At 37.0% G+C, this 16,693-nt stretch overlaps 1 pseudogene; it reads left to right on the top strand.

Moving 5' to 3' along the window:
• The first annotated feature begins 214 nt into the window (after positions 1 to 214).
• Positions 215 to 339, top strand: LOC114216028 (small nucleolar RNA U13; annotated as a pseudogene).
• Positions 340 to 16,693: the final 16,354 nt, after the last annotated feature.

Here is a 16,693-nt window from a genome sequence, read left to right as displayed (position 1 = left end):
GAAGGCTTTCCACACAACTTAAGAATAGGTATTTATTCTTCTTTAAATGTTTGGTAGAATTTGCCTGGGCAGCCATCTGGCCATGGACTTTTGTTTTTTTTGGGGAGATTTTTGATTACGAATTTAATTTCTTTACTGTTATGGGTCTGTTCAAATTTTCTATTTCTTCCTGTTTCAGTTTTGGTAGTTTGTATGTTTCTTGGAATTTATCCAGATCCTTTTGTAATTCATAAGCATGATGATTGGATGTTCACGCCGTTGTGTGACATGTGCCTCCCTCTTGGAATTTATCCATTTCTTCCAGATTGCCTAGTTTGTTGGCATATAATTTGTCTTAATACTCTCTTATAATTATTTGTATTTCTGTGGTGTTGGTTGTGTTCTCTCCTCTTTCATTTGTGATTTTGTTTATTTGGATCCTTTCTTTTTCTTTTTGAAAAGTCTGGCTAGGGATTTATCAATTTTATTAATTCTTTCAAAGAGCCAGGTCTTAGTTTTTGTTGAACAAAAACAGATTTGTTTGTTTGTTTGTTTCTATATCATTTATTTCTGCTCTAGTCATTATTGTTTCCCTTCTTCTGCTGGTGTTAGGCTTTATTTGCTGCTTCTTTTCTAGCTCTTTTAGGTGTAAGATTTGGTTGTGTATTCGAGACTTTTCTTCTTGAGGTGGGCTTGTATTGCAATATACTTCCCTCTTAGGACCACCTTTGCTGCATCCCAAAGGTTTTAGGCCATTGTGTTTTCGTTTTCATTTCTTTCCATGTATTTTTCTTTAATTTCCTGGTTGTCCCATTCATTCTTTCTTTAACCTTCATGTATTTGTGGTCTTTCCAAGTTTTTCCTTGTGGTTGACTTCAAGTTTCATAATGTTGTGGTCTGAAAATATGCATGGAATGATCCCAATCTATTTGTATTAGCTGAGGGCTGATTTGTGACCCAGTATGTGATCTATTCTGGAGAATATTCCAAGGGACTCGAAAAGAATGTGGATTCTGCTTCTTTAGGATGAAATGTTCTGAATATATCTGTTAAGTCCATCTGGTCCAGGGTGTCATTCAAAGCCATTGCTTCCTTGTTGATTTTCTGCTTAGATGATCTGTCCATTGCTGTAAGTGGGGTGTTAAAGTCCCCTCCTGTTATTGTATCATAATCGATGAGTTTCTTCATGTTTGTTATTAACTGATGTATATATTTGGGTGCTTCCAAGTTGGGGGCATAAGTATTTACAATTGTTAGATCTTCTAGATGGATAGACCCCTTAGTTATGATAATGTGCTCTTCTTCATGTCTTGGTACAGTCTTTGGTTTAAAATCTCGTTTGTCTGATATAAATTTGGCTACTTTGGCTTTCTTTTGACATTCATTATCATGAGAGTTTTCTCCATCCCCTTACTTCCAATCTGGAGGTATCTATGGGTCTAAAATGAGTCTCTTGTAGGCAGCATATAGATGGGTCTTGTTTTTTTAATCCATTCTGATACTCTATGTCTTTTGATTGGAGCATTTAGTCCATTTACATTCAGAGTGATTATTGATAGATATGAATTTAGTGCTATTGTGTTACCTGTAAAGGTGGTGATTCTGGTGATGTTGTGTTTCTTTCTAGTCTTTGTTACTTTTGATCTTTCTTTTCCACTCAAAGAGTCCCTTTAATATCTTGCAGGGTTGGTTTAGTAGTCACAAACTCCTTTAGTTTTTGTTTGTCTGAGAAACCATTTATCTCTCCTTCTATTCTGAATGACAGCCTTGCTGGATAAAATATTCTTGACTGCATATTTTTCCCATACCCAGCACAGTGAATATATCATGTGGCTTTCTTCTGGCCTACCAAGTTTCTGTGGATGGATCTGCTGCAAAACAGATTTTTCTTCCCTTGTATTAGGGACTTTTTTCCCTTGCTCCTTTCAGAATTCTTTCTTTGTGTATTTTGTGAATTTGACTATGATATGTCTTGGTGTTGGCTGGCTTTTGTTGAACTTAATGGGAGTTCTTTTGCTTCTTGGATTTCAATATCTGTTTCCTTCCTCAGATTAGGGAAGTTTTCAGGTATCATTTGTTCAAATAAACCTTCCGCCCCCTTTTCCCTCTCTTTTTCTTCTGGGACTCCTGATACAAATGTTATTATGCTTTAAAGAGTCACTGAGTTCCCTAAGTCTATATTTGTGATCCAATACTTTTCTTCCTCTCTTCTTTTCAGCTTCATTATTTTCCACAATTTTACCTTCTGTATCACTGATTCATTCCTCTGCTTCATCCATCCTCAGTGTCATTGTATCTAGTTGGTTTTGCATCTCAGTTATAGCATTTTTTTATTTCAGCCTGACTAGTTTTTAGTTCTTTTACCCCTGCAGAAAGGGATTCTCTAGTGTCTTCTATGCTCTTCTCAAGCCCAGCGAGGATCCCTACGATTGTTGTTTTAAATTCTGGTTCAGTCATCTTACTTATATCTGTTTCAATTAAATCCCTGGCCATGATTTCCCCTGTTCTTTCTTTTGGGTGAATTCCTCCATCTTGTCATTTTGTCTAGGTCACTATTGTGTGTGTGTGTTTTAGGAAAGCCTGTTATATTCCTGATCCTGAGAATAATGGCTATATTAAGAAGAGTATGGGTTTGGTGCTTCAGAAAGTGTTTGAGTATGCACTCTGCTGTTGTATTTTTGCTGCTGTCTGTCCTCAGGTCTGTCCTCTGCAGAGTTTCTTCTTGCCTGCAGTGGGGAGTGTTTGGATCTTATCCACTGTGTGGCAAGTTTTAACTAGGTGTGTTTTGGTCTGCTTGTTAAAAGAAGCTAAATCCTATTTCCCCTAGAACTGAAGCTATCCAGCACTCTATGATCAGTAGACTTGGGGTGTGTGTGGGGATTTGTGCTGGTCTTCTGGAGAAGGGGCCTGCTGTGCTTGTTCTCAGGCAGACTTGCCCTAGTAAAGATGCACCTGCACGGTGTAGGGGGGCAGGGCTTGGTGTAAGCAGCTCCACCCTCCACGGGGGGAGGGAGGGTGCTGTGCTGCTCACCGAAGTCGGTAATTGCTAATGAGCTGGGGAAAAATGGCTTTGCCCTGCTCCCTCCTCTGGGAGTGGGGAGTTTGGGCCTGCCACTCTTTAGGAAGCCCTCTCAGAAGAGTGAACAGTTTCCTCTCTTGTGTCCCTGGCTTCTGTCACATACCTGCCTTCACCCTGTCTATGCCCTAGCGGTCTGCTTGCTAGGTGGTACAGTTCTCCTGTGTTTTATCTCAGGCTCACAGCTGGGTTTCAAAACTCCAAATTTTAGGGACACAGCACAGCATGGACATGTACTGATCCTCTGGGAGAGGGCCTTGCTGTACTGTGGCTGGTGCCAGTTTGTCCCAGAAAAGTGGTCCCATGATCACACAGCAGTTTGGAGTTAATTGTAAAGTGCATCAAAAAGCCAGCACCAAGGTTTGCTGCCCTCAGCAGGTGCCTCTGTTCCTATGCTAATGAGTATGTTGGTGCCCACCAGGTCTTTTCTCCCTGGAGAGGCCATACCACCACTCCCAAATGCACTCCAAGAGGGAGAACTGTTTCTCCCCATGCGACACAGGGGATCCTCAGACCACACTACCTTCTCCCAGGTCTCTGCCCTCCTTCCTCACAGGAGCACCACTAAGCCTGCCAGGCATGACTCCAGTGATAGTGCAGACTTCTAAAACTTCAGACTTTGAGCTCCACTGCTTATAAAAACTTGTGGTGATCAGACATTCTCCTTTTCCCAGTCAATGGTTTTGGGGAAGAGTTTTTCTTGTGTAATCCCCTGCATGCTGCTTTCATTCTTTGTCTCTCTCTCTTTCTCTCTTGTTCCTCTCTCCATGATCAGGGCTCTCTCCCCTCCACAACATATACAGTTCTTTTCTCCCCCAAATCAACTCTCTGCAGCTCCTACCTTCCATAATGTGGCTGTTTTTCTCCCTCTAATTGTGCAGTTTGTTTTCTCAGTCTTCAGATCAATTACTTGGGTGTTCAGAATGATTTGATATTTATCTGGCTATGTTGGAGGGATGAGGTAAGCGTAAGGTCCCCCACTACTCCTGCAGTGTCAGTTAGATAAACATGGTAAATATGTAGTGATTTTATTAAAAATTGAAAATTAAAAAACCAAAGAAAGCTTAATTAACACAGAAATACATTTGAATTTTTTAAAAGCTGTAACATTTAGTGAAAATATTTCCACAGTAGTTTTAGTGTGATTTAGCTTTAAAATTTCTGCATAGATTTAAATATTTGAAGCACAAAGAGCATCTTGCAATGACACTATATTGGAAAATGATGTGTCCTTATCAGATGATGTACATAATGCTAAATTAATGGCCTGTTGAAAGATACTGTTAAAATTTAGAAAGGATACTAAAACAGAATACTTGAATAATTGTGCACATTCATACACGGTGATATTAAGAATCTATAAAAATCGGGAGTCATTATCCTTGAACAAAAGTGAGGGGAGTTAAGTCATTTCAGAATGATGAGAATACAATGAGAACTGGTCACTTACTTCTTTTCATGGTGTCCTTTCATTCAAGAAAATGATGAAATCTCATGGGAAATAAGGGCTTGAACATGAATGGGGGAACAAAACATGAAATATATTTAAATACAAAAGATATGACCAACGACTGTCCCGTGCAGAAAGTCCCTAAATCAGACAGCTTGTCTATAGCTTGTCTACAAAAAACAGCATTTTTATCACCTTGTTTTAATCACTGGATTCTCACTGGGTTTAGAGTTCTATGCTAGACATAAAAGCTCAAGGTTTCAAGGAGTTGCTGAAGAGACATAAAATACTGCCTTCTTTTCCATCACTGTTTATATGACTATCATTGAATCCTATATATACTTTGAATAAAATAACTCTTTCATAAGCAAAAAATAACACCATTTCTTGAGAAACTACCTTGTGCTAGCTGCTCAGTGCTTCAGTGTGTTAATCCTCTCTACAACCCTCCCTTACATAATGAAATTGATGCCCACAGTGTGACCAGGCAGGATTCAAAGTTCATTACCCATAGGTTATTAATAAATAATGTTCACAATGATAAATGATTTGCTATAATTGCTAATTCCTTATTCAACAGGAATTAAACCAGAAAATGAGGGAATTAACCTCATTTAAGTGGAAGCTGTACAGGGCTGGGAGCCATAGAACTTGTTCAAATTCAGCCCTGTAGCAAGCTGGCCATTTGACCTGCATAAGCTTGCAAGGTATTCTATTTTAAAATATGTAGGCCAGTTTTCAAACTTTCTATCTGAAATCTTCATGTCTGAAAATATTCTATCTGGATAATACCTGATCTTACCATTTAGAAGACAACTTGGTAAAATAGCAAACTTAGCACTATATTTTTACTTAAGCTTTGTTATGTCCACTCCTTGCCCTGATTTTCACTACGGGTTACCATGCTGGTGGACTGCTGGGTGGAATGTGGGTCCTCCAGGAGCTCAGAGCAGGAATCCCCATGCATCACAGTCTGTGTTTTTTAAAGGGGACTCTGCCAGGCTGTGGGTGATAGCACACTAGCACTAGAGGTTTTAAATATTTGGTTAATTCTCATGTATGTAGGCATTTATCTATTTTTTAGATTACCCTGGTGCTCCATAGATAAGTAATAATTAAACACTTTGTCAGAAATAGTTGGTTGCCTTAAATTAAGAATTAATAAAATATAATTCAATTAGAACATTTCTTGATAAAAGGATCAATGATAACTCTAAGGTGTGAATGTGGTATTATTAGTATATATAATTGATACATTTTCTATTGAAGCAGTGAATCTATTCTTTTGATACTAATAGGCAGAAAAAATGATTTCCTTTTGAAAATTCACTGATAAAACCTTTGATACCACTTCCTGGAATATGGGACCAACAAGATTCTATTTTGAAGCAAAGTGGTCATGTTTAATTTTAGGTTCAAGGGAGTGGAGATAAGTTTTGTTTCCCTTATCTTTGTTGTCAATTTGAATATTACTCCAATCAAGACTTTATTTGGTCCTTGGTAAATAAAAGTTTAATATTTTGTAGATGGATTAATAAGACAACTTGTGTGTGTAATTATATGCATTCTCTGTTTTAAATAAAACCAACTGGTATTTTGGTGTTGCTCTCCTTAGTAATATTTTATTATAAAAATGAAGGAAGACTAAATGTATTCTCCATCTTTTAAAAGCCTCACATTTAAAAATGAAGTAGATATTTAAAATGTTTGTTAAATCAAGGATGAAAGTGATTTTAAAGTGCAGGGAAAATGGAAAGTCTAATGAAATTAGGGCACATGGATGTAGGCTTTCAATACTCATTTTTCTAAGCATATGGCAAAATTTCATTTGTGTTTTCTTACTATGAATCAGCTAAAGAATTCTTAGGATGATGTTCATTATATCACTCTGAGCAGAAACTGCATCATAAAGAGGAAATTGTGGGGGTGACTGGGTGGCTCAGTTGGTTGAGTGTCAGTCTCTTGATTTTGGCTTGGATCACGATCTCAGTGTTGTGAGATCGAGCCCCGTGTCAGACTCTGTGCTCAGCAGGGAGTCTGCTTGGGATTCTCTTCCTCTCCCTCTTTTCCTCCCCTGCCTTTATTTAAAAAAAAAATTAAAGAGGAAATTGTGATATTATGAAGGCTGGAAATATCTATCTATCATTCTGTATACACCTACTACAATATTTTATCATGCTCCTAAATGCATTTTCCCTAAAAGGTTAATTGTCCAATAACTCAATTTATAGATTTTATTTTCTGTTTCTGTGAGTTGTTTTGTTTGTTCTGTGTACTTTTCCTTATCAATTTCTACTCATACAGGTGCAAACACACTGCTTCCCATTCCTGTGAAAGTGAATGAAACTAGAAAGATGTGTTTTAGTCAGGGATTCCACTCTTCCAGCAAGCGTTTTACTAAAAGGGTGGGAATTATACAAAAAATATTCCCAACTAACACTACAACTTGGGCAAGTACAGGGCCTTCTAATTTTGCTGTCTGTAACACAGTTTGCTCCTCAAGCATGAATTTTAAGTGCTTAGTCAGAACTATAGGTACAGAAAATATTCTCTTATTTTGTGTAACTAGGGTAGCTCCTCGATTTCAGCTGGTCTGCTTTAGAGTGGCTATTCTCAAGGTGTGCTCCCAGGACCACTGGAATCTCCCCCAAGACCTTTATTCAGGTTCCATGAGGTTCTTCTTTTTCTAACTACGTATCTGGGTGATGGTGGATTTTCTTCATATAGGTCACCCCCCCAAAAAAAAACCACATCACAATAAATTAGATGCAAATGCAGGTATGAAAACCCAAATGTCTTCATTAAATAGATTTTACAAAAACGTAAGAGCTATTCTCACTATTTTTTCTCCAAATTTTTATTTAAATTTGAGTTAGTTAACATACAGTGTAATATTAATTTCAGGTGTAGAATTTAGTGATTCATCACTTACATACAACATCTGGTGCTCATCACAACAGTGTGCTCCTTAATTCCCATCACCTAATTAGCCCATCCACCCAACCACCTCCCCTCTGGTAACCATCAGTTTGTCTCTATAGTTGAGTCTGTTTCCTGGTTTGCCTCTCTTTCAACCCCACCCGCCATGTTCATTTGTTTTGTTTCTTAAATTCAACATATGAGTGAAATCATTTGGTATGGCTTAGCATGATACTCTCCAGCTCTATCCGTGTCATTGCAAATAGCAAGATTTCATTTTTTATGGCTGAGTAATATTCCATTATCTATCTATCTATCTCTCATCTCTCATCTCTCATCTATCATCTATCATCCATCATCAATCATCTATTATCTAGCTATCTCACATCTTCTTTATCCATTCATAGTCAATGGATACTTGGGTTGTTTCCATAATTTGACTGTTGTAAATAATGCTGGTATAGACATCAGTGTGCATGTAACCCTTTGAATCAGTATTTTTGTATTCTTTGGGTAAATACCTAGTAGTGCAATTGCTGGGTCATTGGGTAGTTCTATTTTTAACTTTTTGAGGAACCTCTATACTGTTTTCTAGAGTGTCCGCACCAGTTTGCAGTCCCACCAATAGTGTAGGAGGGTTCTCCTTTCTCTGCATCCTCACCAATGCCTGTTGTTTTTTGTGTTATTAATTTTAGCCATTCTGACTGGTGTGAGGTGATATTCATTGTAGATTTGTATTTCCCTGGTGATGGTGATGTTGGACATCTTTTCATGTGTTCGTTAGCCATCTGTAGGTCTTCTTTGGAAAAATATCTGTTCATGTCTTCTGCCCATTTCTCAACTGGATTATTTGTTTTTTTGGGTGTTGAGTTTGGTAAGTTCTTTATAGATTTTGAATACTAACCCTTTTTCATATATTTTATTTGCAAATATCTTCTCCCATTCTGTAGATTGCCTTTTAGTTTTGTTGTTTGCTTCCTTCACTGTGAAGAAGCTTTTTAATTTTTTTTAAAGATTTATTTATTTATTTTAGAGAGTGGGAGAAAGAGAGAGAGATAGAGAGAGAGTGTGTGAATGGGAGGAGGGGGAGAGGGAGAGAATCCTCAAGCAGACTTCCTGTTGAGCACAGAGCCAGACACGGGGCTTGATCCGAGGACCCTGAGATCATGACCTGAGCTGAAATCAAGAGGCAGATGCTTAACTAACTGAGCCACCCAGTAAAGAAGCTTTTCATCTTGATGAAGTCTTATAGTTTATTTTTGCTTTTGTTTCCCTTGCCTCAGGAGACATACCTAGAAAGTTGCTATAGCTGATGCCAAAGAGGTTACTGCCTGTGTTCTCTTCTAGAATTTTTATGATTTAGGTCTTTCTTCCATTTTGAATTTATTTTTGTGTTTGATGTAAGAAAGTTGTTCAGTTTCATTCTTCTGCATGTGGCTGTCCAATTTTCCCAACACCATTTATTGAAGAGACTTGTCTTTTTCCTTTGGCTATTCTTCCCCGCTTTGTCGAAGATTAATTGACAATATAGTTGTGGGTCCATTTCTGAGTTTTTGATTTTGTTCTATTGATCTATGTAGCTGTTTTTGTGCCAGTACCATACTGTCTTAATGACCACAGCTTTGTAATGTAACTTGAAGTCCTGAATTGTGATACCTCCAGCTTTGCTTTTCTTGTTCAAGGTTGCTTTGGCTATTTGGGATTTTTGTGGTTCTATACAAATTTTAGGATTGTTCTAGCTCTGTGAAAAATGCTGTTCATATTTTGATAGGGATTGCATTGAATATGTACATTGCTTTGGATAGTATAGACATTTTAACAATATTTGTTCTTCAAATCCCTGAGCATGGAGTGTTTTTCCATTTCTTTGTGTCATCTTCAATTTCTTTCTGTTTCTATTTTTTGTTTTATAAGTCAAGACATTTCATAAAAATGTTTACTATTATTTTATAATAACTTTATAAACAAATATCTTTAAATGCCAGAATATTAATTTCTAATACGGTAAATATTGATGTATATAACTAACACAAACAAAACCCCTTTGGGCTCCTTTGAGTATGTGTTCTGCCGGTTGAAGCAAATGGAGAACATATTTTTCTCTTTAAAATAAATCTGAATAAATGTAAGTTCTGGTTTATTGCCTCAAGCATATATTTTAAGGTAGTCTTCATGACACTAAATCGCATGAGATTTTGAGAATATCATTGCTCAAAATCAACAAATGAAAATATTTTGAACCAAATGTATATATTTTTTATCCTAGTTGTCTAATTTAAGCTTCTATGTAAGTCAAATTACAAAGACATTTTCTAGAGAATTCCTGTGGTGTTGTGTGAATTGTTAGTGGAATGTCATAGCATTAGAAATTATGTCCTTGAATGTACTTTGACGTTCTTATTTACATACCATCTTCATTCCTCAGTTGCAGGTGCTGTTATTTCTTTACTGCATTTGGTCATCTAATTTCTTTCCTGAATCAGGTTACCTTCTTTTTATTTATTGCATACTAGTCTGGATTTGTTCCTTCCACAGATTATAAGTGTCCTGTAGAAAGAGTTATGCTCAAATTCATTGCCCCTAAAGTACAAAATATGGAAATGCATATTAGGTCCAAAATAAATGCTTATTAAATGAACTGGCAGGTGTTAAAAAACTTGTTTGGTACAATTAGGATTTAATTTAATAAACTACTCATTCTTTTCTTTTGGGGAAGTTGCATAAACATTGGTAAGACATGTGATTAGACCATTCCCTCAGTTTTCTTTTTACAATTGTTTCTTATTATTTCCCCCAAATCAAGAGTTACAATTTTGAATTACATTTGTGTATGTTTGTGTGTGTGTATGTGTATATTTTACTTACTGTGTTCCTTCATTCCCATGATATAATAAAAATATAAAATCTCTGTGAAATATTTATTCATGAATTTTAAATAAGATGTGATATGATACTAAAGAGATCAGATGGATGACTCAGTAAAATCAAGGAGTTAGCAAAGCCATTCTTTGCTTAAAATGTTGATAAAACTGGCCAAGTCTAGACTGTTATACAATCACCCTTATTTTTAAAGTCCTCTCCAAGGGAATAATTAGTCTTCTAAGAGAAGCTGATTTTTTTTTCTTTCAGAAGTATCTTCCCAAAAATAATTTCATTAAAAATTTTTAACTTAAAAGTTAAAACAGATTCAACAATAGATATAGCCTACACAGAATTAGGAATAAAATGATTAGGAGTAAAACCTCAACCAGCAGCTGTTGGAGGGGTTGGTCTAAGTGTGACAGAGAAGGCATCACAATATCCATAACTCTGCCTGGTGGGGGGGCGCTTTGAAAATTGAATGGAAGTTGGAAGCTGCCACATGCACCATAACTGTGTGGTTCAAAAGGCAAAGCTAGTAGTTAAAAGGGGGGATGGGCAGAGACAGGGAGGGAGGAAGGAAGGGATGATAAGCTACAGGGATACACAAAGAAAAAAGCCATTCCTATTTCTTTAAATTTATGTAAATCAGAACTTAAGTAGTTGCATAAGCAGAACCTGAGACTTTTCCTGCCAGTAGTAAGTTCTTTGATTAAAAAGTAGCAATGATTTTAGCACAGATGATCAAGGAACATGAGAGATTAAAAAGAAGACCAGCAAAATCATCTGATTTAAAAAGAGAATCAGGACAAAGTCTTTAGTCAGGTAATCCTTACTGATGCAGGATTTAAAGACAATATCATTTGTAAGTGTTCATATATAGTTAACTGATATTGTATACAAATCAATTATATTGTATTTTGTGAATCACCATTCTGTACTAGTGTTTTTCAACCTGTTTTTCATTATTAGCATCATAAGGAGAAAAATTAATTTAACTTTAATTTCTCCCTAGTGAGAGAAATTGAATACTAAGGAACAAGATTTTTTTTGGTAAAATTGAGCTTTGGAGGATTTCAAAGCATTGTAATATATAAGATAACTTGCCTCCTCCCACCCCTTCACTCCACTGGGGGCAATATTGCTTCACTTGAAAGGACATGTTCTATATGTTATTACTGGCACCAATCATTTCAAATTCCCTCCAATTACAGATAAAAGAAATGAGAAAATCAGTGGGAAAAATGACTTATCCTCTACAAACTTATTTGTCATTCATTACATGGAGTTAAATTGCCTGAACTTGCTTTTGTCTAGATAGGAGCTGAGCAAAGGGGGGCTGTGTCTGGTGGGAAACCCAGGAAAGGAGAAGTGGACCTCTTTGCATGGATGTCTTCTGTAGGGAAGCTAACCAGTGGATTCCAAGTGTTTAAATTGGGAGATAGTAATTAAAAATTAAGTGATTGCATCCAAATGGTCATCTGAGATGTGGCACCAAGGGTAGCAAATCTTTGATCATTTTAGAGACATTTAACTATGTGGGAGGTTGGAAGTCCTTCAATACTTCAATATAACCCATATTTAAACACACAAGTATGAATATCCACTCTTTCAGGTCTTGTAGCTTCTTAAATCCTGAGACAAAGTCATATTTTGGTCCCACTCCCTATTGGAAACCCATGTTAGGACTCTTCTCATTTCCCTCCTTTCTTGCTTTCCTTAAGTATTTACCTTGAAGTCTAATGTAGAGGGCTCAGAAGAATTGCTGGTCCATAGTAGAATCTGCATTGGAAACCTGCTCTCGAGGCTGCAATTCTCAAAATTCTCAAAGGTTATGCTTGTGAAGCATTGAGTTTGTTTCTAATGTTCTCTGCCATCTGAGATTTGGGTGTTATCTCCTTAGCAACAGAAAAATGTTATTCTTCCTCACGAGGGTGATTTCTTGTCAGACTCATCCACAGTTTATGTCAAAAAAATATAAGTTGAAGCAATGCTGTTATCACCAAAAAACAAACTTCTGTCCCTGCACTAATTCTAAGTAGTTTTAATCCCCTTGTATAGGAAGCAGAGGGACATTTTCTGATATGTTAACTGAAGTTTTGCTATTAATGCACAACACTTTGGACAGTTTACTTCTCCAGAGTAAATGTCTAAACTACATTAATAATTTCTGGATTACTAAAGATCTAATTAAATTCCATAGGAGGAGGTTGTTCAGGAAAAGACCTTGGGAAAAGATGAATTTTCAAGAAAAACTGAGATCAACATGAGGATTTCAGTAGAGAAACCAATTCCACCTGCACTGGAAGATAAAACTGAGAAGGACTAGACTCTCCCCCTCCCCTCCCTTGCTCTCCTCTCCCCACTCTCCTTGCTCCCTCTCCCCCTCCCTCACTCTCATTTTCACTCCCTCTCTCTGGTCTGGCAAGTCTGTTTAGGGATTTGATATGTGTAACTAAAATGTTTTAATTTCTTCAGAAGTCTTCTTCTATAGCTTAAGAAAAGAAATGGTTTCAAAGTGGCATGTGGATCATCCCCGAATTTCAAACCTTGCACTTCCATGGAGACTGTCTCAGAAACAGTGCTCTGGGAATCAACAGAGGTAATAGCTAGATGTGTGGGAGACAGTATTACTGGAGGAAGTAGTAATGAAGTGCTCCCCTTAGTAGGAGACAAATGATAACATAAGAGGTGCCTTCATTCAACCATTAGATATACTTGATATATGCTGACTTCAGAGAAATGGGAGACTCCACATTGTATAACATAATAGATTCTTGAAGTTGAGGTCTTTGTGTTTTTTATTAATGTAAATAGCCCAAATCTAGGATAACTTATTGACTCAATATTTAGCGTTATGAGTATAGTCAAATATGAGTAGACAAAGTCACTCTCTTCAATTATATTGTCAACATCTTTACCATTATTTGGAGAATAAAGTCCTTTCTGTTATATTCTATTGGTCACAAGCCCAGACCAGATGCAAGGAGCAGGGAATACATCCTATTTAATAAGAGGAACTGCAAAATCATGTGGCAAAAGGAATGGAAATGAAGATTGGGGCCATTATTGCAATATACTCGAGTCCCTCTGAATGTTTGTCATTTTGCTGTTGAGAAAACAAGGCCCATCAAGGTTAAACAAGCTGACCAGGGTGATGCAGTAAGTGGCAAATAGGAATGGACTCTGCGTGCAGGCCAGGGATCATGTCATTTCACCATGCTGTCCCTCCAAAGGAGCAGTAACGTTTTAACTAATGTATTTGGTGTCTAAGCTCCAGAAAGGAAGAGCTGGGAACATTTTAGGGCTTATGATAAGCAAACCTGACTACTCATTTTTGAAAGATGGTGATCTTAGACACCAGTTAAATTTCTTATACCATTAGTTAATTTTTTCCTACATCAGGCATATTCTCTGTTTTTGCATGGATAGTAAATTGGAGTCCAGGCTAATAAAGAGATATTAGCACCTTTCTTTCCCCCTTTTCTTGTCATTATTATCTAGGATACTATAAGATTATGCTAATAATGCTGATTCAAATATCCTCAAACAAGATTAATCAGGGTGGACTTGAAGCTGATGGCTTGTTTCATTTATAAGCAGTTCTGAACCAAATGTTATCTCAGTGTGTCATGGCTAACATGTAAGAGGGAAAGTCTGGGAACAAGTTCAAAAGGATTTCTTCTCGACTGCACGTAATTATAATGCCATTCTCAGTTTTCTCGGAGAGATACTGCATCTACTCGTTTTTTTGCCTACTATAATAAATTATCTTCATAATGAGTAAAATAGGTCACACTATGATTTTTTCCATTTTTCTTCTTTCACTGGACAATAATGAAATTCATATTAATCACAATTGCCTGATCTCATGTTTCTGGATTGTTCTTACTCTATTTCAGCCTCTCTAAAGTTATGTCTGGTTCATGGCATATTATCCTTTTCTCACGGTGGATGGTTCTGAGTTTGAGCCTCTTATTAGTGTACTGTGAATAAAACACTCCAAACTCCTAGGTCAGTGGCAAGTTCTCTGTACTGATGTGCTCAGCCTTTAAAATAAAACCTGTCCCCAGCATCTTCTCTAAAGTTAGTCAGTGATTTCCATTTCGAGCAGGAAGCGGTAGTGATTAAACATAAACCGATTTCTGGACCTAACTGGCAACGTCACCAGAACCTCAGTCATCTGACTCATAGCTTGCCCCTTACCACAACTCTTTGCCATTTAGAGCCCTTGGAGTTCTCTCTTGTGGTGTTGAGCAGCACCTCCCACCTGACCATGTTGGGGCATCCTTTCCCTTCCAATAATGATAGAATGAATGGCTAGTGTGTGCTTCCTGATACTGCTTCAGTGCCTTCCTCTCACTCTTTTGGTGTCCCTCCTCCTCATGCTGTGTTTCCCCCAGTCACCACATCGATGAAGGAACTAAGAACAAGGCACTCAGTTCCTCTGTACCTCGATCTCAGATAGTGCTTTGCTATGACAAACAAAAATGTTAGAAAACATTTTTTAGTCCTTACAAAGATGCAGAATAGATGGCTTAAATGGAAGAGGAGTAGGAAGCTTGCAGTGGAAAATATGGAAAATTACCTGCCCCACGTAGGAAAAAAATGCAATGGCTTTTGTTGTGACAGTGATATATATTTAAGGCTCTAGAAGTGCTGAAAAAATGCAATGGCTTCTTTTTGTGACAGTGATGTATATTTAAGGCTCCAGAAGTGCTGAAAAAAAAAATCCAGCTAACATCCTTTAAATACCTGAGTTCATGAGAGAGTAAGGGAAGTCTCAGGAGAAAAATTATTAGGAAATTCATACTACAGCCTTTGCTTAATTTTATTCAAAACACTTGTTGGCTTGTACAATGACTTATTTTTATAGAATAAGTAATTGAAGAGATAATTTGGGAAATAGAAGATAACAGAAAGGTAAAAGAAATTGGAAACAGTTTGAGATTAATCACACTAATGTTTTAACTTTTAATTGAATGTGTCAATTCTGTATTTGATAGAAATGATATATTTTAGTATTTTTCAGCTCATTACATGCTTGTTAAAATGGTAATCTATTGTTGGAATAATTAGAGTGTCTGTATAAAAAATATTTCATTCTTGCTAGAAAATATATGGTGATTTGTATTCTTCATCCCCTTCAGATATGTTTCTTTAACGTTCTTCAAGGAAAATGCTTTTCTAGCTAATACAACAGTTAGCTTTATTGTATGATACATCATCAGTGTGGTAGACTTTTGTTAGCTTCATCGCTGCTGACCATTTTGTGAACACCTTTCACAAAATATTTCCCATAGAGTTAGTATTGCTATCTGAAGTTAGAAGCCAACTCAGTCTCTCCAAACCACTTTAGTATTAGCAAAGACATGTGATCTGAGGTCCATCAATCAGACAAACTCACAAGGCTTTCGTTAGGCTGTGAATACTCTGAAGAAGCCGTTTCTTCACAGGACAGAGCTTATACGTTCCTGTCAAGATGGTGCTTCTGGCTGGCATGGGTTTCTGACTCCTCTGCCCCAAAATCAACACTGAAAAAACTATAGAAGTAAAAGATCTATAAGTGCTAGGAACTAACAGTAACAAAATCAACAATACCTGAGGAATCGCTGAGGGGCAGCTAGAGACGAGTGAGAGGTAGATGACTATAGTTGTGTGGAGATGCTTCTGGAAGGGCAGTCAAGGGATAGGTTGGAGACAAGCTGTTGAGTTCTGCTCTTGCCTCTCCCTGACTTTGCTGCCAGCAGGGAAAAATCAGGGCAGTGCAAAACCTTGCTAGGCTGTACCTTAAGCCCTTCTACATTACAATAAATACCAGGCAAAGTACTATCAGAAGAAAACAGAGGCTCACCATCCAAAATGAAAAGACACCTGAGGACTACGGCTATCATAAGAGAAGTAACAGCTCAGCAGCATATGCCATCTCAAGCTGGACTGATGGCAGAAACAGAACAAAAATAAAAAACAAAACCTATGAAATATCCTTAAGTAAATAAGGAAAATATTAGCAAATTAAAATAAGAAATACAAGGAAAATAAATTATAAGGAAATGAAACCATAACTTAGGAAAAATCTACTAGTAAAAACAACTGAAAGCATAATATAAAGAATAGGGTGGACACAGGTAAGATTGAAGCAGTCTCCCAGAAGGCAGGATGGATAAAATAAAATAAAGTGTAAAATACATCAAAGACATAATGTGCCAGCATGTAGATAAGGAGGGTTCCAGGAGGAGAGGTAAAGAACACGTGTGAAGGAATGTTTAAGAGAAGGTTCTCAGAAATAAAAAGCAATATGAAAGACCTCAATCTGAGAGCATTTATGGAAGGTCAGGTAAGAGAGAGGAAGAAAAACTAATACATCTACATAGAATCACAATAAAATTTAAGAGAATTGCCAAGTGTGA

This window comes from Eumetopias jubatus, unplaced genomic scaffold, assembly GCF_037043125.1.
Source record: "Eumetopias jubatus isolate StellerSeaLion01/CBP00866 unplaced genomic scaffold, mEumJub1_p1.0 scaffold_3, whole genome shotgun sequence".
In the NCBI taxonomy this organism is placed as follows: domain Eukaryota; kingdom Metazoa; phylum Chordata; class Mammalia; order Carnivora; family Otariidae; genus Eumetopias; species Eumetopias jubatus.
Note: the sequence above shows the minus strand (reverse complement) of the source record. Positions and strands in the feature narration are given on the sequence as shown.